General features: G+C 38.3%; 2 long non-coding RNA genes across 3 annotated transcripts in view; one reads left to right on the forward strand and one right to left on the reverse strand.

Moving 5' to 3' along the window:
• LOC122552739 overlaps window positions 1-2309 on the forward strand; it is a 39527-nt gene extending 37218 nt beyond the window's left edge. For both annotated transcript variants that reach the window (XR_006312472.1, XR_006312471.1), the window contains exon 3: window positions 1508-2309. This is a non-coding gene — a long non-coding RNA (uncharacterized LOC122552739). The remainder of the gene's footprint in view (window positions 1-1507) is intronic.
• Window positions 1-14961, reverse strand: part of LOC122552740 — a 49223-nt gene that overhangs the window by 33796 nt on the left and 466 nt on the right. The gene's annotated exons all lie outside the window — the stretch shown is intronic.

A 14961-nucleotide genomic window follows, 5' to 3' on the forward strand; every position in this document is an offset into this window, starting at 1 on the left:
ATGTTTTTTTTGCCTTTGTGGTTCCTCAATTCCACCCACACAGACTCCACATCATCCGACGCTGTCATTCAATACCATAGATTTAATTTTGTTCTTAACTAACAAGGCAACCCCACCCCCTCTGCTCACCTCTCTGTCTTTTCGATAAGTTGAAAAACCATGGAGGTTTAACTGCCAGTCCTGACCCCCCTGTAACCAAGTCTCTGTGAGGCCTACTACATCATAATCACACTACTACATAATCATATACCATTCAAATTTTCTTTTTAATTTTCTAAGCAGCATCAGTTGCTTCTATTTCTTATGCCAAAATGCATCACTTCACATTTATCGAAGTTCAACTACCAAACCTGCAAGTTTTCAAAATTTCTTGCATTTTTTGTGTATTTTTCATTAGAGTCAGCTGTACTCCAAGTCTGGTAGGATGTGCAACTTTTGAAACTAAGTGAATTTTTCCGAAGTATTTACCATTAGATAAAATAATGAATAGCATTAGCCCTGGTATTGATTCTTGTGGAAAATTGTTTCCTATTTTCCTTCAATCTGAATAACTACCCTTTACCCCATTGCCTGTTTTCCATGTTTTTGCCAATTTGCTATCCACTCAACTACTTTTTCCCTCACTTCAGATATTCTTGCTGTGTAGCACCTTATCAAAGACCTTTTGAAAATCCAAAATTTGATTTTTACAACTTTATCCTTGTCTATGATATTAAAGTCCACCTTTTAACAGGAAAGTGGATAAGCTTTTGGATCAGAAGTAGATACAAAGTAACACTATTGAGCAAGCCAGTGAATTTAGATTGTTCTAAATGTTACAGTCCCCTCCTGTAAACTGAACCAAATGGCAACAAGTCAATGAGTAAGTTAAGAATAGGTGGCTCATGTGGAAAGGAATGCTAATATTCTGTTATTCTATGGTCCTATCCTGCTCTTATTACCTCGCCACATTTAGAAACAATTAGTTAGAAATTAGTTTAATTATTTTCATCAGGCACAAAGTGGTTGCTATTCGTAGCACAGCTTCAATCAGGTAAACATAACAATGGCTCCCAATTAGTCCCTACTGTCCACTTGAACATATATTGACAGTTTGCCTTGGGGTTTAGATTGGGGGGAGATAGTCTGGGCACATTGCTGACACTGTTTAGATGCAGCCTGTACCTTGTAAAGGGAAATGCGCTTTGGCTGCTGATAACTATAACTGAGGATTATGGATTATAGCAAACTGAGGTAAGGCTTGAAGGTCCAATCAGTTTTTGACACTACATTGAAGATATTTATATTCTAAATTTGTGTGCAATATTCAAACATCTTTTTCATATGGGTGAAGGACAGTGCACAATTGTTTTGGTTGTTCATTATTTTTGAGCTGTATTCAGCTGCACAGGCAGCCACCAAAACTTGCTGCTGCAGCCTGGGCCTGCTCCCACTGTTACAGCCTGGAGCTTGCCTACAAAAAAAAGAAAAAAAATACAATGTCTGACTTTTTCTGATTTTCTTTCAGGTTATAGTTAACTCAGTAATATTCGGGAAGAACGCTTAACCTTTGGCATGGCATAAGAACTATTTTCTTCTGCTGATCACCTCATCACTTTTCCTCTTTGGACATAGACGCTTGCAGTCCTGACGCTCGCTGGAATAAAGTGCCTCACTAACATATGGCACTGCAACGACATTTCCAGGGTGACAGATTGGCTTTCAGCCTAGATTCTGAGACGTTGCAGACTTAATTACCATGGCACTATGAAGTTACTGCGGGTTTAGAGGTAGGAAGCGCACTACGGTATTCACGGACATGAAAGATTACCACCCTGACAACTGTACCTGTGGTTTATTAAAAGTGTTTGGGCTCTTTTTGGGAATGAACTTGCAGCCAAAAACGTACAACAAATTCCGTCTAGCGGTTATATGGCGATTTCTATTATGCTTCAGCACTGTGAAGGGCCATTAATTCACTTTGAAGACGGAAAATTAACTTACGTCAGTGCATTTGGATCGCTTCACACAAAAGCCGTTTTGGGTCTTTCTAACTCAAAAAGCTATGACGAAAATAATGGAGGTTTCTTCTCACTTCATTTCCTCTGAGCTTTATTTCTGGCATGATCGTTTTCTTATTAAAAAAACATCGTGTTTTTATGGTTTCACAGATTATCCATGGAAACAATGAAAGGAATTGTTTCTCAACGAGTCGCATTTTAAACAAAACATGATCGCTATGCGTGAAGCCAATTGTGAAACTCTGATTAATTATGTTACTGAATAATTATATGCGTACTGAATAAACATTAAATAAATAAAAATAAATATTAACCAATAAACATTTTCGTATTGCTCATTGAGTGAGGCAGAATCATAGTTGTGATGACAAGTAACATGCTGCCAGGGGGCTACCTATCACAATGTAAGCTTCATTCTGGCCTTTCAGGGCTGTGAGACGAATGCAGAGCCAGCAGATGGCAACATGTAGCGTTCCTTGCATTTTTGGTTCGGAGGGATGGGGTGGTCGTGTAGATGGGTAACAGCAGTGTGCCCGCATAATAAGGAGTGATCTTTAGTTCCAAAGAAAATCGAGTATTGGTGCTTATTTTCCTTCTGGTCGGTAAACCAAACCTGATTATGCTTCAATGTAATGCAACAAGCTAAGAATTAATAGAAATATAAAAGACGCATAAATCATAGCAATAGAGAAATCAAACGCGACTTTTGAAAATCACAATATAGCGAAATCACGTGGTTCAAGATGAAAAAAAGTGTCTGCTCAGTTAAAAAGCTACACAATCACAACAACATTTCGGAAGTGCCTGATCTTTTAACAAGTAAAAAGCAAAATTAAAATATGCTTCGGACAAGAATTCATGTTACTTTCGGTTCTGCCTCTTCGTAGATATCCCTGCTGTGCGATAATACTGTGAGGAAAGTAAAAGAGGATGAATAGTATAGTTAAATAGGACTAACCAACCAAAGGACAATCTACTCGCTTTTGAGTTGAGAAAGGTACTCACGTAACTATCGTGTTAATAACCCGCCATTACTCCTTCAGGCACTGTAATATTGTTCTACTTTTACAGATAAGATAGCTCAGTCAATGTAGAGCTGACTGACCTTTTGCGTCAATGCTTCATGTAGCCAATGCAGTTCAAACCAGGTAAGACCCAGGGGGTTGGATATGATTATTGAAAATACTAGCTCGTTACTGGGCATGGAGGACATTCGGTAATTTGACGTACTACCTTACTAACGCAAACGAAGGCATTGGAAGTCCTTGCTATCTACGACCTCACCTCAGCGTTACATTAAGCACCTCCTTAGTTCTTTGGCTAAATCACGACAACACCAGCGACAACTGAATTAAAACACCAGTACACTACCCTGACATATTTTGGAGTATTTATCGTGTTTAAAACCTACAAATTGGAGTCCAAACCAGTCTAGGCATGATATTGGGTTTGTAAAAAAAGTCGATAAATTTGGAGAAAATCTAGATCTGATTGTGTCCTCTCCTCTGATATCACGGTATTTGCATGATTAGAATCTCAAGAATCTAATTTCTTACATCAAACTTAAATATATTGCCGATCTGTTACAAGTTTTAAGCTGTTTTGTTTTGCAAACCTGTTGAAAATGAAAATGATATAAATGCATGTATTTTGATCTTAAGTGTAAATTGCGTTTGTCTTTTCATAAGCCTTACGCAAAGACGTGGATATATTTCTCATACAATTGTGGTTATGCTACAGATATGACTAGGAGCCAAGTTCCCATGTAATTACTGATATATTGGCCAACTCAAGTGGCATGGCGTGTCCACGTGGATACAGATGGCATTTCTACCAAGTGAACAATAATAATCCAAATGTAATGTAGATATTTTGCAGATTACAGTCCATTTCTTTGTCGTTTCATGGCGGCAGGCGAATAGAATAAGTCAGAAGAGAACATCTGTAGTTATTCCCTTGCCGATTCCCTTGGCTGGTTGTGACGAACACGCGGAGGTTCGTCACTTATGGAGATACAGCATGCCTTTAGCAGAAATTGTACCGTATTACGAAGAATTGATTGGTTTGAACCTAAACGACTTTTTTTTTGACAAATAAGATGATCAATGAATTCAAATCGATATAATAATTAGACTTCAAGAGTGAAAAGGAAATTGAAACAAAGAAAATAGGATCGAGAGTAAGCCATTCGACCCATAGAGTCTGCCCCGCCATTCAAATGACCATCTATCTTTAAACCTGAGGTATTTGTTTTTGTCAAGCTAGGGTATTGAGGGAAAAGGGCCAAATGTAGGTGCATGGAGTTAGACCACAGATCAGTCCATTATTTCATTAAATGGCTGAATAGTTATTTCTAGTTCCATTTCTTTTCTCCATATCTTTACACGTTGGTGTCTAGAAATCTACATATTTCTACTTACGTACATGCAATGATTTGGCCTCCACCACTTATAATAAAACAAAAAGCTGTGAATGCTGGCGATCTGAAACAAAACAGAGACTGCTGGAGAAACTCAGTATACTTGCATCTGTGGAGAGAAAAATATAGAGTTAACAATTGGGAGTTCAGTGACACTTCCTCAAAACTGGAAGCAGCTGGGAAATGATGACATTTATGCTGACAATGGTGGGGTTGTGGGGATGTGTTGGTAAGAGTAAGTCAAGTAGATGGCGAGATGGAGTTTGTGTCCAGAGAGAGAGAGAGTAACAATAAATAGACAAAGGGATTGCTGATGATAAATTGGGAGAAAGATAAATGCGAATGGAAATTGTGAATAGTCAAAACTGGGTTGGCTGTACTGGAAACAACCCATATAGAAGAGGATCTGGGGGTCACAGGGTGGGTCACAAACATGAAGTAAGGTGTTCATCCTCTAAAATAGTCAAACTCAATGTTGAGTCCTGAGGATTGTCACTGAGAGCGGACCCAAAAAAGAATTCCACAAAATCATAGCATGGAAACAGGTCATTTGGCCCATCGAGACCACATCTGCTTCTCCCACCCTACAACCCTGGATTTTCCACGGATAATCCACTTAGTCTGCACATCCCTGGACAGAATGGTCTATTTATCTTGGCTAATCCATCTAACCTGCACATCGTTGGACTGTGGGACGAAGCACCATGAGGAAACCAACTAGACACAGGGAGAACAGGCAAACCCCACCTAGGCAGTCACCCGAGGATGGAATAGAACACTGGTTCCTGGTGCTGTGTGATAGTACCGTTAACCATTGAGCCACCATGCTGCTAGCCCTACTCAGAATCCTGATGCTAGAGGGAATATAATCCCTGTCTGTCTAGCCCTGACAAAGTTGTATACATTTCAATGAGATCTCCTCTTACTCTCTAAACTCCAGTAAATACAAGTCTAGTTGACTCACTCACTCCTTGTGCAACAAGCATGCCATCATAGGAGCTATTTTGTTGAACCTTCACTGCAGAACCTTCACTGTTATGCAAGAAAGAAGCGCATACAATACTCCAGGTGTGATCTCACCAAAGCTCTGTGGAGCTGCAACAACATATTTTTGCTCCTGTATTCTATTCCTTTCACAATGAAAGCCAACAAACCACTTCTTAACCACTTACTGCATTGCATGCTTACTTCTAGTAACTGACTTACGAGGACTCACGAGCCCTTCTCTACATCAACATTTCCCAATCTGTCAGGATTTAAATAGCATCCTGCTATTCTGTTTATCCTCCGAAAGTGGACAACTTAACACTTATCCATGTTGTCTTGCATCTGCCATAAATTTTCCCACTGAATTAACTCGTCAAAATTGCCTTGAAACTTTGTTATTCCGTCCTCACCACTCGCATTTGCACCTAGTTTTGTGTCATCAGTAAACTTAAAGACATTTCGTTTGACTCCTTTATCCAAAATGTTGACATATAAGTTGTGCATAGTAGAGACACAAGCACTGAGCACGAGGGCACCCTACTAGTCACCCCAACTTCCACTCTGAAATAGTCCTAATTTTTCCCACTCTTTGCTTCCAGCCATCCAAAAGTATTGCCAAACATTTACTTTTATTCCCTCTATTTTCAATGAAGTGCTTCATCTATGACTTCATAAGTGGAATTCCAAGTGCAGATTTTACATCATCTTTTAACAATACATCATGATACGCTGGAATGCTTCATAGCAAAGAAGAGCGTCCATTCTTGATGTTAAAGTGAAGATGTGGATCTAAGATTTTGAACTGACAGACTTTTGTGTTTTAATATGGGGTGAATTACCGTAGCGAGTTTTTAAGCATTACCTATAGAGGTTTATAAGAATGTAATTGCTACATCTATGATTTACTGCAATGAACAATTTAATTATATCCACGTGGGACAGCCAAGTTGTTAATGGATCATGCATCATGGCGTTTAGTTGTGAAATTGAACCCTTGTGACTCTGCTCCTAATTGACTCTTATATTGAATAACCCCGAAATTAACCCATACCGACTGAAATGCAGTTCTGTTTACATAGCTATAAAATTAAGTTTACATAAAAAGTGCTCTCGTAATGCATTCAACCATATTGTTATTGTTTCTGTTGTTCCAGTTACTTATAGATTTTTTTTTGATGCGTGAACAAGTTTACACAAACTTTTTTAAGCCTGTTTTCAATCCAGAGTCACCCATTCTTGTCTGCTTTCATTTAACACCCAACTATATGTCGTATATTGATAAATCAACACTGTTGGTGACGACAACGTCGATTGGTCAGCTGAAATATTGAAACATTCATCCCTCATGAATTGTATTACTTTATTTCAAACATTTTCGATAAATTATTTTTGTTTGAAACGTATGCTGCTTTGATAAAATGCACCAGTCAGCAGCCAGTCGAAAGTGAGTTATGAGTAATGCAAAAGTGTTGGGTACGTTTATGATGCCATCTGTAGCGATTGCATTTTCCCACAAAACGGCACAATAACTTTAAAGTGAAACGATGGTTCATCAATCCAACAAAGAATTTCAGAGGAACGTCTTCAGCAAAGCATGACACAAATGACAATTCCAGTGGTAGCATCCCACCAGTGGTATAGTTGGGGCAAATACCATGGATACATTTTATGTGAAACTACAGAAGTTCATGAAGGAAAATATAGTAGAAGGACATGGCGATGGGATTAGATAAAATATGTGTGAATGTATGGACTGTTACTGCCTGGATAATCTAGTAGGGCCGAGTGGTCTGCTTCTCCGCAAGGCATTCAAGGGCATATTGCAAAAAAAATCTAAGTATTGACTTCACTGATGTATTTCCTGAAAGCTCACACCCACACACAGGACGAGAAGACTTTTAAAGGCCAAAATGATGGACCCAGACGGCCAGTTCTGTCAGCGACCCACTTAGTCTCTTACACTGCACAATAAAGTTCCATGAAATGATTGATCTTAGCCGGTAAAAGTAATTTTAAAAATCAAACTAACACCATATTTTTATACTTTTATGCAGAAACTCCCTCAGCAAAAATCAATATTTTAAGGCCTACTTATGTATTCTGGAACAAATTCGTATTTATGCCGTAATTTTAACATCTAACAAAAACAATTTCTCCCAGGATCTTGCTAAACTTGCTGAGCAAATTCGGTACCAGGTGCCAATCTGAATCTCAGGAGAAGCAGACTGAGAACCACTCACTGTTCTTAGGTTTGGTTCTGCTTACAATGCAAAGCAAGCATACTGTTTCAAGGAATGGTCACCGGACCCCGAAACGTTAACTCTCTTCATAGATGATGCCAGACCTGCTGAGCTTTTCCAGCAACTTCTGTTTTTGTTTCTGATTTACAGTATCCGCAGTTCTTTTGGTTTTGCAGTGTACTGTCAGGACCGGTTCAGACAGTCTTTTGGGCCTCATGAGCACTTTTGATATCCGCAAGATGTCGTACAGACATGTAGAGAGTAGGGATTCACTCGCGAAAATCGCTGGTTGAAATGCGAACTATTGGGGCAGAACTTTCTCGAAACAAACAAGCAGAAGTTCCAGTCAAGCAGGAGCCAAGTAGAGGGTTCTATTTGGTTAGTACCCCAGCTGCATCTGCCTGTAGCGGACCAAATGCAAATACAGCTTTAATTCACATCTCAGAAAACGAAATCCCAACTGAAGGATTATGCAAGTTTTCATTTAGCGTCATTCTGAACATAAATGATTTTGCCAAACATAGGCTGGTTCATACTGTCCATGTATCTCCGTTATAGAATGCTTGGGCTATGCAATCACTAAACATCAGAGTATCAACTTGACCTTAATTCAAATCCAGATGGAAAAAAAAATGAAAAACCAGCGATTGATGCCAATGAGGACCCGGTGGTGTTGCAACTGGTTAATTGCAAAGTTTTTTTTTCTGCAGGTTGCATTAATAATAGTAATTAATAAGATTGCCTACTTCAATGCCCACCAACAATTAACGGCTAGAAAGTGAAAACACAGACCTACTTCAGGGTTTAAAGGCTAGTTAGAAATATATTCATGTAACTGGGGTTTGGGTTGACTAAACTGTGACCCAGCTGAACAATCTCTTGCACTCTTATGTAGAAATTACAGTACCCAAACAGATCATTTGACCCAACTATTGTACGCTGGTGTTTATGCTCCATATCACAATCTCTCACTCTGCTTCATCCTACTGCATCTGCATGAATTATTTAAATAGAACTGTATTAGAGCAGAGGTATGCCTGAACAGCCAATGCAAAACTACATGCATTACAGTGAACGGAGCATAAACAGGCCAAAATAAAAACAGATGCCTTCAACAAAGCTTGGACGATATGTCAAACCACCGGTTCTTTCTTTGCTTTACTCCTGGAAATTATAAAGAATAATCGAGCGACAAGCCCTTTTTAATTTCGGCCAAGTAAATTCACAGTGAGCTTGACGGCTACTTCTAAAAATAATGTAATTCAAGGATGAGCCGATTATGCAACTGTATTTGCGTGGAGGGCTTGTGGGGATTGGGAAGTCGAATCCGTGTTTATTCGTGGTGGGTGGATAAAATAACATATGACTGCATACAACATTAATATTTTTATTCTTTTTTCGATACTGGAGAACGTGGTCTATGGTTCTGCCCTATACTTTTTTTTTATCGGTGTACAATATTACTGAGGCAAAAGAGATAATTCAGGATGTCTGGTCCCGTATCAATCACTCAGAAGTTAGAAACTAAGCACTTCTAGAAGGAGAGAAAATAAGTTTTGTTTTCTAAGCTTGTAAATTTAGTTCAGTTACGTTCATGAAACTTCCAGGCCGTGGCAATCAAAAAATTGGATCGCAAACAATTTCACTCCCCCCACCACCCCCACCTCCGTCCTCCGTACATCAGTCAAACTATAAAATGTGAGATTACTCCCTAACATTTCTTGCTCCCCACTTCTCCTTTCCCGGGATTCTCAATCCATTTCCTATCAGTGTTCAGATCTGCCCTGATTCCTGATTTACATTGCGTTTATACGATTTCATTTTCACTTTCTGTTTAATTATTTATGAACATCTGAATACTTTTATAGTTATACTATTATTGTCATACATTGCCTAAAAAGGTAAATGAAGACAAATCGTTCCCTATAACAGTGAATTTGGGCTATAAATGTATTCTGGGATTCGCAATGCAAATATGCGCATAATTTTAGATGCCTTCGTTTATTATTAAATATGCCGTTGCATTGTGTTTTTGTCATCAACTAAGGCGATGGAGATATTGTACCAATGAGACAATTTTCTCCTACATACATTATTTGCATAATATCAGTGCTATAAATATACATAAGTCTGAATTCACCACTGCTCAATATTTAATCTTCAGAGTTAACCAACAACATTTCCACCTTGAGAGACTGAAAACAAATATCCTCATAATAATTAGACCTAGTGCGGTTTTCCATCGGTTAGCAGAATTGTCTAGGCATGTACTGCATCTTTAGGGTAATAGCATTTACCTAAAGCTATTAGCTGCGTTACACAGATTCTCAACGTATTCAGTTTTACAGGCATCAACTTCTCAATAAACAAACTACAGTTAATAAAGATTGAGACAATAAGTAAAGCAGAATACGGCGAATGCTGGAAATATTAGATAAAGAAGCTGAAAATACTGAGAATACTTAGCAGGCCTGGGAGCATCTGTGCAAAGTAAAAATGGTTTAAATCTTTAAACAATAAACTGAAAGTTTTGAAGATGTGTCAAATTGGATTCGAAACAGTAAATTTCTATCCTTATCTCTGTTTTCCCGTAGTATCCTCAAATTAAAAAAAAAGTTGGAAATAAATAGCCACTTGACACTTGCTCAGCATTTTCGTGTTTTAGTGCAGATTCCCAGCATTTGGGATGGTCCTTCCCTCCGCACCTAGTGATTTGTATTCCTCTCTTGAGTTTCGCTATTTTCGCACTAAACTCCAAATGGTATAATTGGATTCTGCGCTATACAATGGCAATAGATTCTTGGACAAATGAACTAATATTTTCAGCAATACACCAGGGAGAGGCAGAAGTATATAAAAGGGAATATATCAGTCCTTTATTATCAATGGGATAAAACTGTGGAGCACTCAAATTAAATGAGGTTCGTTGAATTGAATTGCGCATTGAACAAGTTTCCTATTTACGAAGTACAGGGAATATAATTATTCAATATAAAGCAATTATTCTCAGTTGTACTATAGTCCTCACTCTCTCCTACTTATTACATTGATCGTTATTGATGTATTCAATAATTCCTGAGTTTAATTTTTTTGCCTCGAATGGAATATAGTAACTTACGTATTAATTACACTTTAAAATTCCTATTGTGACTCTCGACCTACAGGTTACCTGCTGTCTGACCCCGCAGTCGTCTCAGCGCAGTCACGTTAGTTCTGTTTTAACTTTCAAAGGCATCTAAGCACAGCTGTAAAGCTCTGTTAGATTTTAGTGATATTGTTTGATCGAAACTGTACCGGGTATTGTGACCAGTCCTCCGAATAAGGGGGAGAAAAAACGCGGGGCTTTCTTAATTTCTTAACACATTTAACAAATTTCTTAATTTGTTTTTGCCCGCCGTAGTCTTATTTACCACCTCGCCCCCACACCCTCCCCTCTCCGGGTGAAGTTCGTCCGTGCGTCATCAACACTTCTGAAAGTTACTATAGTCAGTTCTAATGCCAGACGTAGGAGTCTGGAGAACACTGGCAAATTTTGCTCCGACATTTGCTGCGAGGACACCCATTTTCGAATGTCAAAACAAGCATCTCTTATCTGTCAGTTACAAATGATTCTTAGTGAGAGATTTAAAGTAAAGGTTTGAAAATATGGTCAAATTTAAAATGGAAACATGGTGTCTCCTAACATATAATTGCATTCGGGTGCCAGTTTCATCTTCCTGAGCCAGTTTATACACTTACATTAAAATCACTAAAGCACATACATAATTTTAAATCATTGCTGGCTATATTGTCCTTCGATGGTCTCATGGCAATTCGTTTGCAGTCAGTAATTTTCAATTTATGCAATTGAATTGTAATTTTTAAGTAGCTAGATGGTAAAGGAGAGGTTAACGGCATGATAAGATGTTTTTGTTTAAAAGTAATTCTCTGGTATTTCATGGCTGAGCCTGTATGTTAACTGCTAGATTTACGGAGAAAATTGCTTGTGACCGAAGAAACGGCGTTACGACACGTTATAAACTGAAATATGAACGACAAGGCCAAACGTCAAGTTTAGCTTAGCGTGGATAAGTCAGAGTTTAGAATTTGTTTTACTGATTTAAATTAGCAAGTGTAAAAATCAGTTTAATTTCCACGAAAGTGACTTCTATACCTTTATCCAAGACCTTCCCATTATTGAGAATATATGCTTTAGCACTAGTTATTTCAGTTTACAAAAAAATAATCAATTTAATGGCATACAGTCGACAGCATAGCATTTCTTTACATTTATGTCAAACAGTTTTACCATCCGAACAAATAAATACATGAATAAGCAAGTTTTGGAGGGAAATGGGCCAAGCGCAGGCAGATGGGACTGGTTTAGTCTGGGAACATGGTCGCCATGGACTAGTTGGACTGAAGAGTCTGTTTCCATGCTGTGTGACTCCCTCCCTATATCTGAACAACTGCATGAGACAGTTTAGCAGTCTAATCTAAACTAGAGTTATAAATACAACTGAACAAACGACATTTCTTTAATGTGACAAAGTCGTTTACTTTGTATTCTGTTGCAGGAGAGTATAAAATTCAAAGAACCCTGAAACTTACTCATGAAGCTTGCCAAATTCAAGCGTCAACGCGTTAATCAACCATCGAAATCCTACTATGTGTTATAATACCTGATTTGTGATGTTATATATTTTTTTAAAAAAAACATCACATGCATGATCTTAACTTATGTTTGGTTAAATAAATTATACGCAGGAACAATGGAAGAAACCAAATTTGTCTGTGGACTTTTGAATTGTACTGATTGAAGTGTGTGCTATCTGGAGGCTTTTTAAAAACCTATTTCTGGTCCAGTCGTTCTCTCAATATCTCACAATTGAAACAAACCAAAATTTAAAGATTATTCAGATCACTCGAATGAGTTCGCGCAAATTAGTCCGAGTGGAGCGACATCCCCTGGCGCAATTTAGGAAAGGCAAGGGAATACCATTAAGGTAACCTCATGGTCCACCTGTAAATGTATCGCTTCTCCTTGGGGAAAACAAGTGGTGCAAGAGGAAAATCTCTCTGCTTTAATTGTTGTAGAGACATGATTTAATACAGCCCTTTGCAAAGTAATTTTTATTTATGAAGAATAACCAAACAGTGGTCTATTTTCCAGGGGATGCATGCGTTTCGTCTAAAGAGATTTTTGGTTTATTGAGCTTTCCAACATTGATAGAGTACTACAAGTTCAAAGAAGTGAAAGCTTCTTGCTGCGCAGTCACGCACCCTGGGCCACGAATCAACTTCACAGAGCAATTTGAGAAAATCCCATAAATTAAAGATGACATCGAAATTGGAGGTGTGGTGGACAGCGAAAAGGTTACCTCAGAGTACAATGGAATCTTGGTCAGATGGGCCAATAGGCTGAGGAGTGGCAGATGGAGTTTAATTTAGATAAATGCGAGGTACTACATTTTGGAAAAGCAAACCAGAGCAGGACTTATACACTTAATGGTAAGGTCCTGGGAAGTGTTGCGGAACAAAGGGACCTTGGAGTGCAGGTTCATAGTTCCTTCAAAGTCGTCAGGATGGTGAAGAAGGCGTTTGGTATGCCTTTCTTTATTGTGTCAGAGCATTGACTGTAGGAGTCGGTAGGTCATATTGCGGCTGTACAGGACATTGGTTAGGCCAGATTTGAAAACATTTTTATGACTCTAAGTAATATTAAGCTAAAAGGACAATCGCCAAATAACTGCGTGAACAAATAACAGCGCAAGCCTATAGAGGGCTCTGGCTATCAATGTTCACTTTCTAACGTGGCTGAGAGTCAATTTGGACAGAAATTTTGTATCTCCAAATAAACGATCTGCTTCCTCTCTATGCTGAAAACGGCTGACGAACAGTCCGGTTCAAGCAGAGCAAGTTTTCCTTCTTAATGCGGTTTCTGCCTTCGATTTTACATCATCTTATATTCAGCCCCAAATTACGTAGTGTGTTGCGAATTGTGATCTTGTTTTACTAAATCATTGACCCCATCCTCCCCAGCACAACACACTGCTTTATTTGAACTTGTGGGTCAGTTGTCGGCCTGTCAATGCGCGCAATTCTCCAGAGGGAAAATGCTGGAAAATCTCAGCAGGTCTGGCAGCATCTGTAAGGAGAGAAAAGAACTGACGTTCCGAAACGTCAGCTCTTTTCTCTTCTTTTCTCTCCTTACAGATGCTGCCAGATCTACTGAGATTTTCCAGCATTTTCTCTTTTGGTTTCAGATTCCAGCATCCGCAGTAATTTGCTTTTATCGCGCACTTCTCTATTTGTCCGTGTGGATATGAATTGAAAGGCGAAACAATTTGAAACCAACTTGTTATTAAATAATGCCTGCTTACCCCTCCAGTTCTTTTAATTTGATCCACGCAGTAAAATCAAAGTAGCTTTCTCACATTTGATTGGCACCCTTGTGGATTAGTAAATAATTCGCTTTTTTTTTTGACCACTTAGAACACCCTCGTTTGTTTGGACCGTAGATCGATAATATTGAATTTGAAATTAAGAAGATTATCTTTGTAATTAATAATGAAGAAATGATTTTTTTTTGTCCAAAATGTGGAAAATAACTATTATTTGTAATGTGCAATCATTACGTCTAATTGCTCACCACGAGTAACTGGTGACTTTGATTAGTAGTTTCGTCTCCGGGGCAAGACGTCTTTTATGACGGTCTCAATCGAAATGTTGGTTCATTGAAAAGGCATTTACTCTCTTGGAGCTTGTATTCTATCAAATTATTTCACGGCAATCATAACAATAACTACAATTCAGATTAGATATTAATAATTTCAAATATACAAATGCTGAACAAGTAAGCAACAAAAACAAAGTTCCCCAAAACATTAAAAAAACTCAGACCAAAATGTACCCCTTCTTATCTTACATCTTGATTCTATTTTATATATTTATTTATATCATAGCAGGATTAATGAAACAGTTAAATGCTTTGGATTGCCAAGAGAAATATATTTAATATGCATCATTATGTATATTTACTTTTTAGAAAAGGAACAACTCGGAATTGTTCATATAAATGTAGTCTACAATAAGTTGTAAAATTGCAGAAGGCATTGCGGCGCTAAACGTTCTGATTTTAAAGTAATATTCCAAATTAGCCCAGGTACTAGCATGTAAGAAAATGCTCAGATATACTTCGCAAAGCTTGTCAAAGATGGCGAACGCCAGTGCACTAATGCAACTTTCACTCTAATTACTTCCGAATGAGCACGCACAATTAAACACGACTCACGCTTCTGTATCGAGGCAACAATTCCTCCACTCTTCACTTCCC

This window comes from Chiloscyllium plagiosum, chromosome 9 (genome assembly GCF_004010195.1).
Source record: "Chiloscyllium plagiosum isolate BGI_BamShark_2017 chromosome 9, ASM401019v2, whole genome shotgun sequence".
NCBI classification, from domain to species: Eukaryota; Metazoa; Chordata; class Chondrichthyes; order Orectolobiformes; family Hemiscylliidae; genus Chiloscyllium; species Chiloscyllium plagiosum.